The sequence below is a fragment of the Xiphias gladius genome, chromosome 14, assembly GCF_016859285.1.
Source record: "Xiphias gladius isolate SHS-SW01 ecotype Sanya breed wild chromosome 14, ASM1685928v1, whole genome shotgun sequence".
In the NCBI taxonomy this organism is placed as follows: domain Eukaryota; kingdom Metazoa; phylum Chordata; class Actinopteri; order Istiophoriformes; family Xiphiidae; genus Xiphias; species Xiphias gladius.
The window spans coordinates 8,560,059-8,579,426 of record NC_053413.1 but is presented as its reverse complement, the minus strand read 5'-3'; the positions used below and the strand labels follow the sequence as shown (position 1 = coordinate 8,579,426).

At 38.4% G+C, this 19,368-nt stretch overlaps 1 long non-coding RNA gene across 1 annotated transcript; it reads left to right on the top strand.

Annotated features, from left to right (window-relative positions):
* Positions 1-17,083: 17,083 nt before the first annotated feature.
* Positions 17,084-18,885, top strand: LOC120799390. The gene is made up of 3 exons (XR_005708832.1): positions 17,084-17,179; positions 18,176-18,289; positions 18,451-18,885. It is a non-coding gene; the product is annotated as an uncharacterized LOC120799390 (long non-coding RNA).
* The last annotated feature ends 483 nt before the right edge of the window (positions 18,886-19,368 follow it).

The following is a 19,368-nucleotide window of genomic DNA, read 5'->3' as shown; positions in this document are numbered from 1 at the left end:
CGGACTGATGCAGCAGTTTTATGTTTGTTTATCTACTCCACGCTTTATCATAGTTTACATCACATTGTTGTAGGGGTAGTTCACTTTGGTTGCCTGTAGCACACATTCAGTCGGCCACAAATATTGGCCGTCGGCACCGATGTCATTGCTTATAATTTGAAATTGCTCTGTCAAAGTTGCATTCCCTTTCTCACACACACATGGACTATGTAGGTTCGGACTCCAAGTTTGAGTGTTTTCTGTATTTATGGCTGTTATTTTGTGCATTTTCCATAACTGATAACAACTCTCCCTGCAGACACACAGAAACACACAGAAACGCACGCACGCACGCACGCACGCACGCACGCACGCACGCACGCACACTCTATCACACACACACACACACACACACACACACACACACACACACACACACACACACACACTGTAAAAGCAGTGGTGCCCATAGATCACTAAGCCAACCAAACTGCTCTCTGACTCTTTTTCGAAGACTGTTAGAAAACTTTCACAAACATAAACGTACACTCTACATTAAAACGTACATTTCAACAATAAAACCATGACGACAGCCTGTAATCAATTCGTGGAATGAATACAATCTAAATTCACTCCTGATGAATACTGCCTGGATGATCAGATCAATTAAGTACTTGACACACTTGCAGGAAAACTTAGTCCCTAACAGACATCCTCTGCTGTGCACCCAGCATGCTGCTTTTCCTATGGGGCTCTGGTATCGATCAGCCCCTATTTTTTACCACACTACTCAAACCTCAATCATCTGTCTCTTCCTCTATGTGTCCCCTTCTCTCTCTGCCTCTCAATGCCCCATTAGTTCTATGAACAGCCATCAGGGATGCCCAGGGCTGCTGGGTAAAACACTGAACAGAGCTGACAGGAGAGAAGGAGGAGAGGGAAAGAGGAGAAAGAGTGATGAGAACGAGAGTGGCGAGACGGAAACTTGATGGAAGCATTGTCATGCCATGAGGACGCTAGAAGTGTTGAAGTAATGTATGAGCACAAACACAAACACACTGTCCACTACAGTATGTACTGTTTCTATAGGTAGAGACACAGAGTTTGAGTTCTCTGGGAAATTTTGGGGATCTGAATGTACTTTCTCTGCAACTTTTTCACCTTCAGCCCTTGACTTTTTTTTTTTTTTAATTTTTACTCCGTCAACTCACTCCGACTTCTTTAAATTGATACCGGGGGTTATGTAAGTCAAATTTGGCTTTTCCTCTTTCCTCTTTTTCCTTCTTCGCTGCTTTATTGTCTTTCCTCTCCCTCTGAAATGTTGTTACTTGCTCCTCTCTAAACTTTAGTATTGACATCCTTTTACTCCTCCTCCTCATTGTAACCGTTACAAAAAACTCTTTTTTTAATAATCAATAAGGAAAAGTTCATGATTCAAATAGTTTCTGTGACATATTTAATCTCTTTTCCCTACAGTGTCCGCTCATGGCAAATAATGCAAAGTTAACATTTGATTAATATGTTTCGGCAACTCAAAACACAATCTCAATATCAAATACTTAAAAAGTCAACGCTGACTCAAAGTATGAGATGGGATGTATTGACTTTTTAAATATTTGACCAAAACCACCGCGTTTCTCTAATCTTACCTTAGTGTTATAGCAGCTGTGAGAGGTATCACAGTGTCCTGAGTAACTTAATACAAGGCTGGAAAGTAGTGTTTTACAGCCCTCTCTGGATAGAGGTTTCAAGTGTGTTGTACTTGTAACCACACCCAGCGGTGATGTCACGGTGTACTGTCACGCTCTGGAGTACGCTTCTACACCACTGCAGCAAGGGGTAGCAGCGCTATGGAACAATGTTTTTACGACTGAGTGGACTACTAACAAGTTAAAGTGGGTGTAAATGCAGGTTTCAGATTTTTCAAAAAAATCGGTTTTGCAAATGTTTTAAGAGGAAGATAATGCTTTTACTAACGCCTTTGTTAGTCCTCAAGGATGCAAACAATGCATTCCGGCGAGAAAAGATGATGGAAACACAACTTTTGTTTGTTTACAAAAAAAAGTGTAAAAAAAAAAAAACAGCGAACATAATCCAGACAGCAATAACTTTTCTTCAAAAACATACTTGGTGAGGTAATTCAACAGTATATAAAGATATTTTCTAGGAGACAGGGTTGCTAATTAACACCACCAACATCATTTTTTGTCCATGTTTGTGTAAGCATGCCGGTACAGGTATATGTGTGTGTTTGTGGTTGTGCTAGAAAGTAGACTTCGCACATAACTATTCATTTTTTACTTCACATCTGAAGGTATATCATCTTCTGTTGAATTAGCCAAATAACTTTGGCTGGTCTTCAAGACAATTCAACATATTCAAAATGATTTGTGTCTAAAATATCAAGGGGTCCACCCCAACCGTAAAAGCAAGTCTCACATAGGTTATACACACACACCGGGCATTACCTTAAATATCATAACAAAATGTATATCAGACATTTAATACCCTTATCTTTCCCTTTAGATGGGAGTTGGGTATGTATTTCTGAATGTGTGTGTTGTCCACATGTACTGTATGTGCAGCTGTAGCAGAGAGTAAATTAGTAGGGCTGGCTGTGAACTAATGGGGCCTAGCAGTATCTTGCTCCCAGCTCTTAAGGGAATACCTCTCTTTTCCTCTCCTCCCCTCTCCATAAAGTCCAAGTTAATCTAGTCTTTCCAGATATTCCAGATCCATTCTTATTCATCTATTTTATGTTAGTGTAGGGCCTGATGTCAGTGATGCGGCTGCAGTCAGAAGGACAGTCTCAGATACAATATCACTTGGAACACCTTTCCACATTCAGCGGAAATCTGTCATGTGCTTCAACTCGATCTCAGCTAGGATTTTAAATATCCTGAATCCCATGACTTACATGAAAAAAAAGGGGAAGAACAGATACCAGATCAAGATAGGTGAGACGTCATCTTCAGCAGGAACTCAAAAGGACTGATGTAATAAGACTCTTTGATTTAAAAGGTGTTAGACAACCTGCAGATTAATTAGGCTATTTTGAAGGCTTCCTGAGAGGAATGACTGAATTAAAGGGAAAAGAAAGTCTTGCTGTCTCTCAGTCCCATGAGTCAATCATATAATTAGAGGTGCAGTTTGAAAAAGGCTTTGAAGGAGACTTGCGTCTTTATATTGTTGACACTTCAGTCTGTGCTCATTTGCAAGATTTACAGGTGTTTTTTTCAGTCTAATAGTAAGACAATGTCTTTCATCACTGTTAAGGCCTGTTCACAACCGAAAGTGGCACAGCAAAAATCATCTTTTTTCCCCCCAAATTATTTGGTTGTAGAAGCTTGGTGATGTCGGGAACAGTATCTTTCCTAGAACTACTTCTCTTTCGTGAAGCAGTTTATACTTCATGTGGAGAAGGTCACATAAAACCGGATGGTGTAGCTAATAATCTACAAGTTCCTCCATTTTTGACTCTCCAGCCCTCCATTCCCTCAAAAGCCAGCGCCGTCAAGAAAGCTTGCTGTTGTTCCATGGTGCAAGTTTTGCATGTGGAGGTTATCCAAAGTTAAACTTGATGCAAAAAATTGAGCAGATTTATGAATGAAATGATTTTGACATGAAAATACCAATGCTTGGCTTTTAGTACACTGTTTCTGAAAAGATGAGATGTCGTCTGCAGCAGGAACTCAAAAGGACTGACATAATAAAGAGTAAAAGTTGTTAGACGACCTGCAGATTATAATATTTTTTTAAATTATTAGGGGCGGCAACATTAAAACCGGTAACTGGTTTTTAATGTTGTGGCTAATCGTTGTGTGGGAGAACATGAAGAGAGAAAATGACACCTCAGCACTGCTGCCAAGCTATGTATTAATAATACCTGGCTGTGTGTCCATGTGCATGTATTTGCAAATTAATAAGCAATACTTCCACCGATCAGTCACAACATTAAAACTGGTAACTGGTTTTAATGTTATGGCTGATCGGTGTATTTGCATATTTTATACCTGATCCAACTTTTTCACCTTTGAACATTAATCCTTTTACTGATATCGCTTCAAATGAAAATGTCATTTTTGCCGCTTGCTGACTTTCAAGTTTGAAAAAGGAAAAGACAGGAATAGAAAATAATTAAATAAGCACAACTGAAATTTTTGTCTGACAGACTTCTTCTTCCTCTTTGGCCTTTTGTGTCCTGCAACATGAAAGACTTTCATTTCACCCATGAAAGATCAACAATTTGAAAGAGATAGCTTACTCATTTTCCATTACATGGTTCAACATTCAATGCAGACAGCTCACCTTTCCCATCAAAGGGGAAGGGGAGGGGTCAAAGCACACAGTCACCTTTGACAAAGATCTGGTCAGTAATGAGTTTGCACAGAACGACAGACTGTCAGAGACTGAACTCTCTCAGTACTAAACATGGATGCTGCACTGGCTAATACAAGAAGTAAAAACATTGCTGGTTCTGTCAAAGAAACATGAACAGAAAACAGAGGCTTATAATACATCTATATTGCCTACCACAACTGCAGAAGTACCCTTGAGCAAAACATGGTTCTATACGTGTGAGTGTGTAATCCATGTTTTCAGTGTGTATAGCCATACGATACGTAAAGGTAACGATGAGGCAACGTCAAGTTCCTGCCGAGTGTCTGGGGGGCGAGAGAACAACAGCAGAAGTCGAGCCGGGGGTTTGTGAGAACCGTCCGTTATTTTTTGTCTGTTTTGTCGTCTCTCCGTGAGAGGACGGACAGGCACCCTCCAGAAATTCAGGGTGTATACGGGTACATCATTGCCGTCAATTTGCTTTGATAAGAGTAATATTCAATTTAGTTGGAGTCGCTCCTATTTTAAGTTAAGTGCAGCATTTTCAGATTGTCGAAGTTTAGTGTGTTTTCGGCTAGGCTAACAGCCACACTACTGCCAAGCTAGCGAATGTGGACTTTGGACGTCGTTAGCTTTGGTGCTAACCTCTGCATCTGTGCGATTAAATTTCAGGTATTTGTCGGCATTGTTGTTTTGTTTTTTTTTGTTGTGTGTGGGGTCACCAGCATTGCATGTGCATTTTTACATTGTTGAATGTTTTTGAGTACGTTAATGTCTGTTGTAATTGAAGATGCAAGTGTTTCATGTGCTTTTAATGCACATTGGGTGTATCTCCAGTGTTTAAGTGATTTTGAGTAGAATACTTCTCTACAGAAGGGGAATGATTGAAACCGTTAATTGGTGTATTGGTGTGTGTGTGTGGGATTTGCCTATACTGGTAATTGGGCGGTTATAATGTTTTATTGTATCATTAATTAGGCTAATCGTGGTTGATGAAACATTTAATTTTGACGATTTAAAATGTTTAATGTGTTTCCTTGTTACTAATGTGAAGTATTCAGAGAGGGTTTAAAGGTGTATCATACATGAGACCACACCCCTAGTTTGAGAGTCTTTATTCTTTTACAAAGTAGACAGACATGCACTCCATACACATCGGGGGTATACAGTACAGTTAGTAATACTATTGAGCATAAGTAAATGAATATAGGGCACTTTTCTTAAGGCCTGTAGAGCAGAACAGTGTTACAAGTGTAATAGTCATCGACGCACTCTAATTCCAAGTATGTGTTAGCAGGGTGAAAAACAAGTTTAATTTTCCAAGCTGACAAGTAGAAAGTTATTTTCTTAGCAATGTATGATCAACATATCAAGTCTTTATTCAGCTGCTACCTTACTTTGCTTTTACTGATATATGCACAGTGGTCTCATGGTGCATATTAGCATCTAAAAACTGCTATTTTTCCATCTGGTAATGTTCTGTTTGCTTTGGGAATCTGTTGTTTAATAAAAACAGAAAAATGAAATAATAGATCCTCTATACGTATACAGTATGCCAGTATAATTGTGGGTGCTGTTGCCTTTTTTTGTGCATGTGCAATTCAAGCATGTTTGTATATGTGAATGTGAATGTATGAAGAGTTGTGGAACAGAAAATGAACCCATTGCTCATGCTGCTGAGCTGAAGAGAGTGGTGGGATCTCTAAATGCTGCATCTCCTGCTCCAGTGCATTTGTCCTTGCTGTGACTTAGGGACTACAGGTGTGAAGGGGGAGACACAGATGAAAGAGGGGACAAAATCTTCTGCTGGTGAATCCATTTTCCAAGAGAAGACAGAGTTTGACCACTATGGATCTTAAAAAAAATGTTCTTTAATCTTAACCAATATGCCCAGAGCTTGCAATAATTCAATTTTCTTGGCATGTAATTCTCAGCAACCTCATGAAAAAGGAAGACTCTGCACACTTAGGATCAATGCCAGTATAAAAAAAACTAGATTATGGGCTTTAGACATTCATCAATGCATGAATGACAAAAAGGATATTTCAACACCTGGTTATTGTGTTTACAAGATGAAGAGTTTACAGCCGTTCTCGCGGATCTGTGAGGCTGGTGCTTCACTTAACTTCACTAACCCAGTATTGTTGCTTTACCATTACCTCTCTGCCCATGGTTTTGATATAAAATTATCAAAATATAAGCTAAAATTTGTATCCTCTATGCAAAAATTTTCATTGCTCTTCAATGGAAAAAAAAAACCCCATTCAAGCACCAACTGTTCATCAATAACTGAAAAAACTTAAGTTTACTGGCCCTGTAAACACTGACGTATACAGGCCATTTACAGACATTGCAGAAAAATATGGGGATGTTATATGTACTAGCTGGAAACTAAGTTTCCAAACTAACTCTATATTTTCTGGTGGAAAAAATGTAGCTGATGTATGACAGCATGATGAATTAACTAATCTGTTTTGTTTTGCTTTTTGCTGCCTTATTTATTGTGGAAAAAGATTTTTAAAACATAAAAATATTCAACCAAAAAAAATTCGGAATTCAGACATGCTAACAGTGATAATGATAAAATGCTGATTTTTAGCAAGTGTTACTTTTACCATGGTCTTCATCTTACTTTAGCATGTTAGCATGCTAACAGTTTCTAATTAGCACAAAACACAAAGTGAAACTAAGACTGATGAGAGTGTCAGTTTTGTAGATATTTGATCATAAATGAAAGTTATGGACAAACTGAAATTTTGATGTGGTGATGGTGCTACATGAAACGTCAGGGTATCACCAAAGTCTTTAGGATTCGTCCTCTGAGTTCACATTTGCAGTGCTAGAACCAGCAGTCTTCTTTCCTTGCAGGTAAACGTCCACAGGTCTGTGCTGAATGTGGTTATGCATTGCTCTGTTCTAGTGGTTATATGCCAGTTTTTTCTGACACAGCCTACATGCAACCTTATTTTCATTTTCTGCCAAACCACGCTGATTTTACGAGATGTCATCTGTGGAACACAGCCCTGGCCAGTGGCGGGCGGCTGCGTAACATCTTAGATGCAACAGTTAACTGGCATAGTACATTGACAAAATACAAATAATTAGTTGAACTGACCAGTATTTCTAGTGCTGACTAGTGAGGGTAGCAATTTTTAATCGTTTAGTTGACTAAATCGCACGCAACCCTAGCCATGACAGTAGCATGGTTTCAGCTGCTCCACAATTTTCCGCTCCCTCTGGCAACTGTAGAAGTACCACCTGGCTGGGAGTCACTGAGATGGAGTACACCTGTGCTTTTTCGTGCAGGCACACATGGGAAATGCAGGTCACAATTGTAGGGTTCAAATAGATAGGCAGCTCCATACAAACTCCACCATATCATAAAAACTGTGGATTCTGAGCACCCTCTTGAGATAGCATTTAGACAATCACAGGACCGTAAAACTCTCTACGGAGACCTTCACGAATGACATCCGTTAGCTGTCCTTTTAAAACACCTCATTTACGCCTTTTCAGTGGCACACAAAGTAGTCCTTTGACTGAAACATCAAATAACCAGTCAAGGATGTATCTCCATCATATAACTTTTCATCTAGTAAATTTGATCACTTTACCTTAGAAAAACATTGTTCCTTCTTTTCCTTCAATGTTGCTCTATTCCAATAAATACTACTACTACTACTAATGATAATAATAATAATAATACTAATAATAATAGCCTGTTTAACCACAATAACGGTTCAGAAGATGATGCCATCCGTAGACTTTCTCCTTAACTTCATTGTCTCCCTCATCAAGTTCACTTCATTATAGAGAAAGCTCTCCATATCTGGAGAAAACAACTTAGTATGTTTTTATTAGTGTACAGTAAAGGCACATTTCCATTTGAGACTAAAGTGTTTGGGCTCTTGGGCTACAAGCAGGGAGTGGGGTAATAAAAATGATAAAACTGCTGCAGTTAAACAGCTGTTGTGAAAGTACTTTTCCTCTGTGGAATATAAGCTTTATATTTTCATTCTAACTCAAGGCTTTGTGGGAAAAATCTAAGTCATGTATGGTGCTTTCATAAAATGTCTCCTTTTGCAACTTTAATTATTCTATCGCATTTACTCTTGAAGTTACTTTTACACAAATGTTTGTTAATGGGAACATTGTATCTTCAACATCTTAAAAAAGAAGAATAGCACTCTGAGCACATTTCAGTGGATCATGGCTGGATAGGTGATTCAATATATTCAGTTCATGTGAGCTGTAATTTAAAAATCAGGAGTCCTTCCTGAGGGCACAGCCCCCCTGAGGAGATATGTATACCATTAATGATCCCTTATGCATTTTGCAATGCAGATGTGGTTCTGCAAAAAAAACAAAAGAAAAAAAAAGGTATTATGAACAATTTGTTGAAGCTTGGAGTTTATCGTGGAAGTAATGAATTCACACACGACATTGTTAAAACTGGATCCCAATCATGTTGTGATACCTCCCACAGCATGAAGGGCCTTTTCATCTCTCACACACACACACACACACACACACACACACACACACAAACACACACACTTAAGCTAAAAGTGCCAGACCTCACAGACAAGCGAGAGCCAAGTAAACATGTGAAATAGAATTCTAATTCGAGAGGTTTTTACCCACGAGTCCTCCCCACAGGCTTCCCACTGACACTATGATGAATGGCTTTGTGTTTGCTAGATGTGGTTGTCTGCGTGTGCATGTGACTGTGTGTGTGTGTTGCAAGGTTCAGGGCACAGAGGTTGTCACCCTTCGGAAAATACAGCCCCCTCCCCATTAAGCTGCCTGGGGATAATTAAACCTAGTTCTGAAGAGCGGCAATACTATTATTTATTTACTTGTTTGTCTCAGATGATACATGAGGAGAGAGAGAATAACAGGGAGGCTCAGGGTGGATTCTGCCAAGTACAGCATATTGAGGGCCATGTTCCCATTTAATGGAATAAGAGAATGAGGAGAAGTCATGCACATTTATATGTTGTTTGTGTGTGTGTGTATCTGTGAGTAATATTAAATCTGTGACTCACTGTTGACCTGCTAAACAGTGATGATGGCCTCGGGTTAAGATGGAATCAGTAACAAATTTGGCTAGCTTGCTTGACTGCGGCAAAGAAACTGCTAGTGTAGCATTGTAAACCTCCACTCTCCTCAGCTTTCAGACACTGACTCAGGTCTTTCAAAGGAATTGTCTCTGTGCGGTTTGTCAAGAGGAAGGATGACTCATAAAAAAAGACTGACTCTTGGCAAACAAATCTGAATTATAAAATGAAAAAGATGCAAAAAGAAATTGTTGCTCAGATGACTTTAATTAGAGTCAGCCCATTGCTCCCTACTGAAATGACTTGTGTAGTTGCACCATGTGTGCACTTGGATATCATTTAAAAAGAAAACGTACATGAATCAAATATTCTAAAATGTACAATTTATGCATATAAAGATGTGATTTAGTGTATATCTTATTTTGATCACAGCCATCTTCATACAGCATTATACTAAAAATGCTTTATGTAGCCAGCTAAGAGTTTTTCTATTCTCTATTTAGGAATTTTCACCCACCCTCCCTTGCACATCACTTCAAGTTCCATGATATTTTTACTCCTGTCTTGCACACACAGCATGTTTAAGATCTACCCAGAGAGTTCAATGATATTCAAGTCAGGGGACTGTGTGGGCCGTTCCAAAAGCTTCAGCTTGTGTTTAATGAAGTAGTTCATGGTGGAGTTTGAAAGTTGCCCTGGATCATTGTGCTGTTGTAGAAGCCAGCTTCTTTTCTCTTTTCACTTTCACTTTCGTGACATTTTGTTCCAGAATTTGCTTATGTTTAGTGGAATTTATTCTTTCCTCTATCTGTGTAATGTCTCCCGTGCCAGTGCCTGCCACACAGCCCCAAAGACTAATATTTCCGACCCTGTGCTTACCACTTGGCAAAGGGGGGGTTACTAAGCACTGACTTAGTCAGGTGCCCAAACTTTTGCAAACTTTTTGATTTTTTTTTTCTTCTATTTTTCAATTTATTTATTCATCATTTATTTTATTTTCACATTATTTCACTAGCAGAAAAAAGCAACTTTTTCCCCTTTGAGTGCATCCATTTTATTGCCTTAGTTTTGGCTAATATTTCAAATATATTAAATAGCCTAAGTCACTTGAATGTAGCTTTGTACACATTTATTTTTCGTGTAAGTAGAGTCACAAATGTACAGTCTGGGATGCCATCATAAAGGGCCCATTACTCAAAACAGTGAAAAGACACATGATATTACAGTATCTAACATACATATATAATAAAATACATAGAAACGTTATGAAAGTGGTAATTATCATATATGATATTTGTCTACACAAAGGTCTGGTTTAATACATGTATATATCAAAACATTTAATGAGAAATGAAAAACACCTTTACCAGATAATTGGACGAGCATAATCCCATTCTCCAATCACAACCCTTACCAGAGCTGAGCCCACCAATCATAGGTCACGGTGCTGTCAGGGACGTTTTATCTTTCTCATTGACTTTTTTTATTGACTTTTCTGACATTACATAACATAGAACGGAACACAGTGAAAATAAACTGAGTATAGCTCATTATCAAAACCATTAATGTAAGCTCTACAAAAGCTATTATCAAAACTAACTTTCATCCCTGGAGGCCAACACAAGATTGCCTCATCAATTCACTGGTTTCAATTCCTCTGAGCACCTCTGAAACAAGCTCAAAGAATTGTAATCCCCAACATACTGTAGATTCGTTATTGTGACCCCAGACTGTTAATATGATCTAATTACTTGGATGATGCCTGCACAATGGGCATCCATAAGGGACAGCAGCTCAGGTACTGTATGTGCCAAAGTGTTCCTTGGTGGCTCAGATGAACCGTGTGTTTAATGTACAGGTCCCATGGTAAACCATTACCGTGTCTTCTGTTAGACACAGCTCCCACCCTGGGGAGAGCTGCAACCAATTAAAAGAAACCTTGAATGGGGGTTGCTCTCAGGGAGGAGACCCTGGCAGCATGTGACAGGTGGACATGGGGGCCATGTTGGGTTTCAGCACAGATGTATGTATTTTCTGAAGAGAGCTACAGAGAGAGAGGTTATTGTGTTGGAGTGTTTGCACACGGGAACCTTTGCTGCTTCTGTGCCAGCTGTTCAGAGAAAAAAGGAGCATGATCAGCATGGGTGGGGGTTCATGAAATGGGACATCAACTTCAAGTTCCTGTCACTGTTATTTATAAATAGCTTGCTGTGTGCATTTTCAGGGCTGATGTAGCTGTCACTTGCTCTGACAGTGAGTAATGAGCTCCACTCACCTCTGCATTTCATTTACTGGACGGAGGAACTTTCGCTCCCATTTGAAGTTTTATAGTTGGTTTATACTGGTTTTACTGCCAATTAAAGCTAATGTTTTTACACATTAATAGCCACAGGTCTTAGCAACATTTATGCACGTTTCTTTTTCACAGGGGGATACTTTTAAGGCTGACAAACTATAGGACATTCAGAAAAAATGTATAGCCTAACTGTAAACATTACTCAAACACAAAAGGTAGTGTATGTCCCAGGTGACTACTCGCTAAACCTCTCCCCCACACAGTGATTGCTCAATCATAGGTCGGCACAGTAAGTCTGTCAAACTTTGGCTTTCTCCACATGTTGAAGTGGTGCTCTTGGCGTTGTGGTAAGAATGATACTCCACATTTAAAGAGTTTAAAGGGTCATGTCTTTTTTCAATCTTTCCAATACCAGAAACACAAGAGCAATATTGTAAAGAATGGATTAAACAGGGTGTCTTTCTGCTGTAACTTAAGTAACCTGTAACCACTAAGCTGTAACCACTAGAAATTGGAAACCTAGTTTAGTCTGCCTTTTACTTTAAAAAAAAAAAAAAAGGCTGATTGTTTCAAAAATAACTACAGATTTTGAGATGTAAATCTGCCATACTGTAAACCCAACTGTATATGTTCAGTGCAAGAATGGTACGCTTGAAAGGTTTCTCCTGGAGGCTGCTATCAGCACAAACATATATCTGAAATACGTTATCTGACTTCGCAATCTCTTCAGCACACATGCATCAAGAATCAAATCCCCTCGTGACCAGCTGCAATTGCCCCCTTTAACTAAAACATTTGATTTTTCTCTGCCAGATGGTTGGTATTGGTGGATTGCTTGGAGGGTTAGGGTTAGCGATCAATATCAGTGGTTATCAATGTACTGTAGATGGATGGTCAGCAACATGCAACACACACACACACATACACATTTTGATGATTCATTGGCTCATGTTGCCTGGTGAAGGCATCCTGGTATTGTAGGGTCATACTTCTGTTAATACCATTTATCAGAATTTTTGAAATATCTGTATTGATTTACGCTCAAGTTAAATGATCAATTTTGTTCTAGGCGCCTAATATCTTACTGGTTTTCCAATTTGCCTTGTGCAAAACAATTATTGATTTAATAATACAACCTAATAGGTTAGGTTAAAGTTTAGCATTAGGCTCATGATAAAGTAACAGTAATGTTGCATAACAGTTATCATGTTGGAGATACTCTATACACCAGTAAGCTTTTACTGGTACAGAAATTATGGTAGCCTAAAGCATGTGCCATATGAATGTGAATACCTGACAAGGGCAAAGCTCAAAAATATGGACCAGAAAATAACCAAGAAAGAAAAGGCTTTTGAAAGTATTTGTAAAACTGCAAAACTAATATGATATGCCTGATAAATGCATTGTCTGGCTCTGGTTGAAGGGGCCAACAACAAAAAATATCAAAGTAAATGTCTCGGAATAATGTTCCATCTATTCAATGTCCTCTTTGTAATGGGTTTATTTGCTTTCACAAGCCAATAAAATTTTAGAGACAAATCACTTCAGCAAGGTCAATGTCCGTTTGCAGCTAAGTGACCATGAACAGTGTTTATGGGTATATTGTGGTGTAAAGTTTTAAATAAAGAATTATGATCAGATCTAACTGGAAGATGCATCTGAGAGAATTTGTGTTGTTTGCAATAGCATCTCCCCCTGAGCTGTTTGATGCAATTGGTTCAGTTTCTGTAATTTGCTTCAGTATGTACTAAAACAGATTCTTGGTGGCAATATGGTATTCACTACACTTAAAAACAAACAAACAAACAAACAAACAAAAACATATGAGCTCATTCCTGTCAGCCTGTACCAAAATATGGATGCATATCCAATAGTATCAAGCACTTATCTGGAGTTGAAGGCAGACTGGTCTGATGAGACAAAGAGTAGCACCTGATCCCTGTCAGGCCTCCGACTCTGTTGTATTTCTGCACAAGAGGAGACTCAAGAGACCAGGATCATGAAGTCTGTGGGTGTATTGTTTGGAATAAGCAGACTGTGACCCAAAAACAGAAAAGTACACTGAAGATAATCTGGCTGTACTCTCCTTTTTGTCTGTGTCCCTGTGTCATAGTTTTAGTTATGTTTATTTTTGCACAGTTTAAAAAATACACATAAAACAACTAAGATAACAAATAATAGGACAGGCAGAAAAGTCATTGGGCTCATTTGAGGCCTCCACCTAATTAATGTTAAAATTTTCACAATATTTTAGAGAAGACAAAATTAATGTTTTAACGAAAAATTTTATGACCACATAAAAGTGATGGCAATCTAGTAACAAAATATATATAATAAAATTTAATATGAAATTTAAAATGAAATCATATATAATATTTGAAAGTATATATTATATTATAGTAACTTATATAATAAAAACAATAATTATATCAAAATAGTAGCAAGAAAATGTGAGTTAGTGATGTATATGAGTGTGCGTATGCGTGCGCACGCATGCATGCATGTGTGTGTGCGTGTGTTTGTAAGGAGGATTTTGGCTAATACAGCTTTATTGACTCCTGAACAACAGTACTAGTACATGTCACTATGGGTGGAACAAATAAAACATGGATACATGGACAACGAATACATGGGGAAAACAGTTACAAACGGCAATTAAATGGTCTCTTAAGCATCTTTTGTAACATTGTACAGAGTAACAGTTCCTTACCAAACAGGAAGAGCCATTCCATAATTTGGTACCACTAAAGCTTATTGAAAATTGACCTCTGTGTGGATGAAGACCTGAAGATTGATGGGTTAGGTAAGAAAGGATCCGTGACTTCGCTTTAAAGTAAGTCTTGAACTCTCCAGGAACAATGATCATTTAGATCATCCCATCTTTAAATTAGGAAATATTTGACTTGCTCATAGTTCTTTTGCCCAGTATTTTCTTGGTATGTTTAGCTCCATTAACCTTGACTGAAGTACTGGAATATGGGAAAATGATCTGACAATTCTAAATATAAGACCCCAGATTTCATAGGGTTAAATTAAGTAAAGTTGCTGAATTTTCTTAATCTTATTTATGAATTAAAGGAAAAATGTAATTAGAATGAAGAATAATTCCCAGTAACGGTATCTAATTTAAAATCTTTGGTGCTAGAGTAAGGTGGGCGATAAATAACATCAACGATAACATTCTCTCCACCAGATAGCTCTAAACAAACAAATCCAACCTCAGCCCTATCTGATTTCAGAGAGGGATCATCCCTAATTTTAGATTCATAGTCACCAGGAATAAACAGAGACACTCCGCCTCTAGATCTATTCTCTCTTACATTGTGAACCGAATTATTCTAGGTAATTTAAAGATTACTCTAGAGTCCTCTGTAAGACATGTTTCTGATAAAGCAATAACATTGTTTGGGTGAAAATGAATAATGAATGAGCACACTGAAAATACATACCCATACTCTGCTCCATAATATGCTGCAGACTATTTACTGTTCAGTTGTGGTGTCATTAACAACCCGTTTCTAGACATTTAATAGCTGTTAGCCTGCAGAGTTTACCGCAGCTGGCTTGTATATGCAGAAAAAGTTTATTTGCCCTGAATTGAGTCTGTAAGTAGTACCATAAATAAGTACCATAAACCCAATGGTTTATTTTAAGGTATTAAATTAGAGATGGTTCAGTTCTGGTAACCATCCAGCCACGTTCAAGTGAGAGAGCTTGTCCAGCACATAGCCTGGGGGCAAGTGCTGCCTGACAACTGATTGGGAAAGAAAGTTCTTCCCACAATAGATAGAAGGTATTTCATTTGTGGGGTGATGAGGCTTTTTTTTTTTTTTTTAATGGACTTTGGTTCATAAAAGTTATTCTGAATTAGATTTTCTTTTTTACGAGGAAAACTGCAGAGAGTGGTGAAGTATTATTATAGTCTGACTGTTTTTTTTGGAAAAAATGAGGAAAAAATTGCAAGCCCTCGCAAATACTGCAGTGATTGCTTAAATATGCACTTATTGATACCACAAGATTGCAAAAGATTGCCCCCTGCCCCACCACACACACACACACACACACACACACACACACACACACACACACCGCCATACATAGTCATGTACTTGAAGAACTCAATTTACATTATTGCCTTTCAGAGGTGGTGGTAGGCAGCTTTTAATTTACATAAAAATGTGTGGAAGAGTGTGGAGCAGACAGCAGCCTGCCTCTCATTCAAAGCGACGGCGAGTGTGCACAGGAAGTGTATTTTCACACTGAATGTCATCATCACCCAATCTCTAGAGTATGTCACCACTGCACACACAACAATGCCACAGTGAATCCGGCTGAGGAATGTCAAGTATTAATATTTCAGCAATACCATTTCTCCTCAGCCTCCCAAACATCTAAAAGTATTTTTCTGTTAGTTAGAAAAGGTGATTACCTCTCCTGCTATCCTTCCCTGTTTTCTATTGCTAACCTCATCCATAGAACAAACCCTTTAATTCCAGCCGTCTGATGTTGTTCAGTCCTGTTTAACTCAACTTATGCTGGTATTAGATATGGAGAAATACAAAACTACACTATTTTTTCAAATGGCAAAGCTTTACCATCTAACCTTCCTGAGCTCTAAACTGCCTGAGGAGTTGAAATTGAAATGTCTCAATTTGTATTTAGTATTTAGCTTTATTGATCCAAACTTTCTCCTTCCAGGCAAGGAAAACAACTGATGTTGGCCATTTACTTTTATTGGATTTTTTTTTTTAATGGATATTAGTCATTTGCTCTTTATGAATGCACCTGCTCACAGTACACCATTGTACTCTGTACAGTACTGCTGAGTGGTTATCACTGTGTGAGCACTGATGTGCCCATTGGTTGAATTTGATATATAAATCTCTCCTTAGGCTGGTTCCTCCTTGCCTGTGTACACACAGTACATATGAAATCAAAACCAACGTGGCCCGCGTTCTCACAGTGTTCCGCAAATGTTGGTACCAGTTAGGTTTGTACGGAGGGATATGAAACTGACGGAGTCAGAAGTGTGGACTCGAATAAGATGACTTGGACTTGATTCAGACTCGAGCAATAAATTTGATGACTTTGAACTTGACAAAATCAAAAAAGACCTGCAACGCGACTTGGACTTTAACACCAGTAACTGGACTTCACCTGGACTTGAGCCCTTTGACCTGAAAATACTTGATACCATACACTAAGCCCAGAGATGAAAAAGTATGTTATTTGAAAAGTGTGCCACCAATCAATTCATTTCCTGAATCAATTAAAGTTAACGCTATTCATTCACAGCGAGTCGACACATTATCCCCCACAATCCCCAGATCCACGAAAGTATGCAATAAAGTTGCGGCAGAGAACCACGAAGAACCGAGGTTACGTTACTGAGCGCCAGTTTGAAAAAAAAAAAAAAGATGATACCAAAGATGAAAAATAAATAAATTAAAGATGGAGATGCAACAACGTCCACCTTCGTTCGATATTTGAAGTTGCAAAAAGAATGGTAAATCGAGGCTAATATTAACAGTTAGCGAGCAAATGCTTAGCTAATGTTAGCTCAACAGCTAAGGAACTTTGCTAGCTAGCTAGTTAAATCAATGAGGCTAGAAACTCACTGTTACACTGCGTACACAGTAATCCGTTGTGTCCACCGCAGAGACCCCATCTAGTTTTTCCGTACTACAGGCTCTGATTCGTTTATACCTAAGCAAACGAGAGTGTTGCGCGTTTGTAGTTTGATCTTCAGCCGAAGCGAGATGACTAATCAGCTTCGAAATTTGATGGCTGCAATCTGCTAACGTTGCAGCAGCAAAACAGTAAGGTAACGTAACATGAACGTTATCCGCTTCATTGAAAATGACTGATTTCGGCTGGATTGCCGTGTATGCGATCCAGTTGGTGTGTTCTGAGCCCTAGACATAGTCAGTGCATCCAAGATTGATACACGGCTGACTGGGCAGTTGTAAGTCATATTCTTGTCTTATAAAATCAATAAACAATCAGAAATGTCCAATGTTAGCGTGCTATCTGTTATTGATGGATGGCCAGCAGTAGCTTAAAGTTACTGCTGCTCCTAAAAAAACCAGATATATGTTAACATTACTGTAACCACATACACACACAGAGTTGTTGATAATGAAATTAATAATGTGAGTAATGAAGAAGAGTTTCATCTCCAATTCACTTAGGACTATACGCAGCGGTGGGTGAAGTATTTAGATCCTTTGCTTAAGTAAAAGTACTAATACCACACTGTAAAAATACTATGTTAAAGTAAAAGTCCTTCATTTAAAATGTTACTTAAGTAAAGGTATGAAGTTATAATCAGGAAAGTGTACTTAAAGCATTAAAAATACAAGTACTCAATACAGAGAAATGCCCTTTGTGACTGTTACTATTATATATTATATCATTATATCATCATTACTCATGTATTAATGTCAAAGCAGGATTTTATTGTTGTAGTTGGTTGTGGTGAAGCTGACTGCCCCCTTTTCAGATCCAGTCTACCTCAAAGCAGCTGCCTTGGATCCAACCTTTTCTCTGATTTGGGTGGAGCACCTTGTGCTGGTCAGTCGTGAGGTCAATAGAGAGGTGGCACAACGAGTGAAAGGTAAATTTTACAAAGTTTATTGTAACTTTTTCTCTTATAATTTGATCTGATTGGCTGCAAAAATAATACTTTTTCAGGTCAACCCACTGCACTGCATCACCAACACTAATAGTAATAAGGGCTCTTTTGTTTCTGCTATTTTTTTTTCTTTTTTTTTTTAGATGTTTTGCCAGAACTCATCCTGCAAAATGCCGCAAAGGCTGAGCAACCTGTGCCTCTTGTTGATGAGGAAGAGTGAGAGGAAAAGGGAAGAGCTGTTTGTACCGCAAGAGGGAGAAGAGGCATGTTGGGAATACTTCCGGCACTACAGCTAATTCGCTACCTTGACATATCCTAAGGTCAGAACGCCCTCTTGTTCTAGGCAATGAACAAGAAGGCTCTTCTTTCACTGTTCTGAGTGGCCCGTCACGATCTTGTGATCCGGCTGAGTGAGTTTTCAGCCATGGTGGCATCATACTGTGGCCCCATCAGTTTGGAGACTTTTGGCTACTTTGGTCTTTTGCAAATACATTGCATCATAGGGTCATTCACACACACAACCCTGTTTGTGAATGAAACCGTTTATTCATTTGTTACGTTTATGCAACTGTAATGTTTCTCCCTCTCTCACTCTTTCTCTCTCTCTCTCACACACACACACACACACACACACACACACACACACACACACACACACACACACACACACACACACACATAGATTATTCCTCTATAAAGTAGTTGAGTAACTCTAGAACTATATTCTAGAACCTAACCTTATCTTTTTATTTCAATTAAACATAAAATATACAACAACATACAATATCACTTTAAAGGAAGAATAGCCCTTAACAAAAATTGTCTCATCAATTTGGGAAGAGAAAGTGAGTTAAATATGACAAGACAGGATAGAGACATACAAACTTCTGATGTGGGAATGGTTAATAGTGCTATATGCTATGAAAGTGCAATGTCCGCACTATTTTTTGAATGAAGTTCAGTCGAATTCGTTTTATTAAAAAACTTGTCCTAACAAATGAATGCAAATTTTAAAAAGCATTCATGGTTTGTATGAATTTAATATATTATTACTCTGTTCT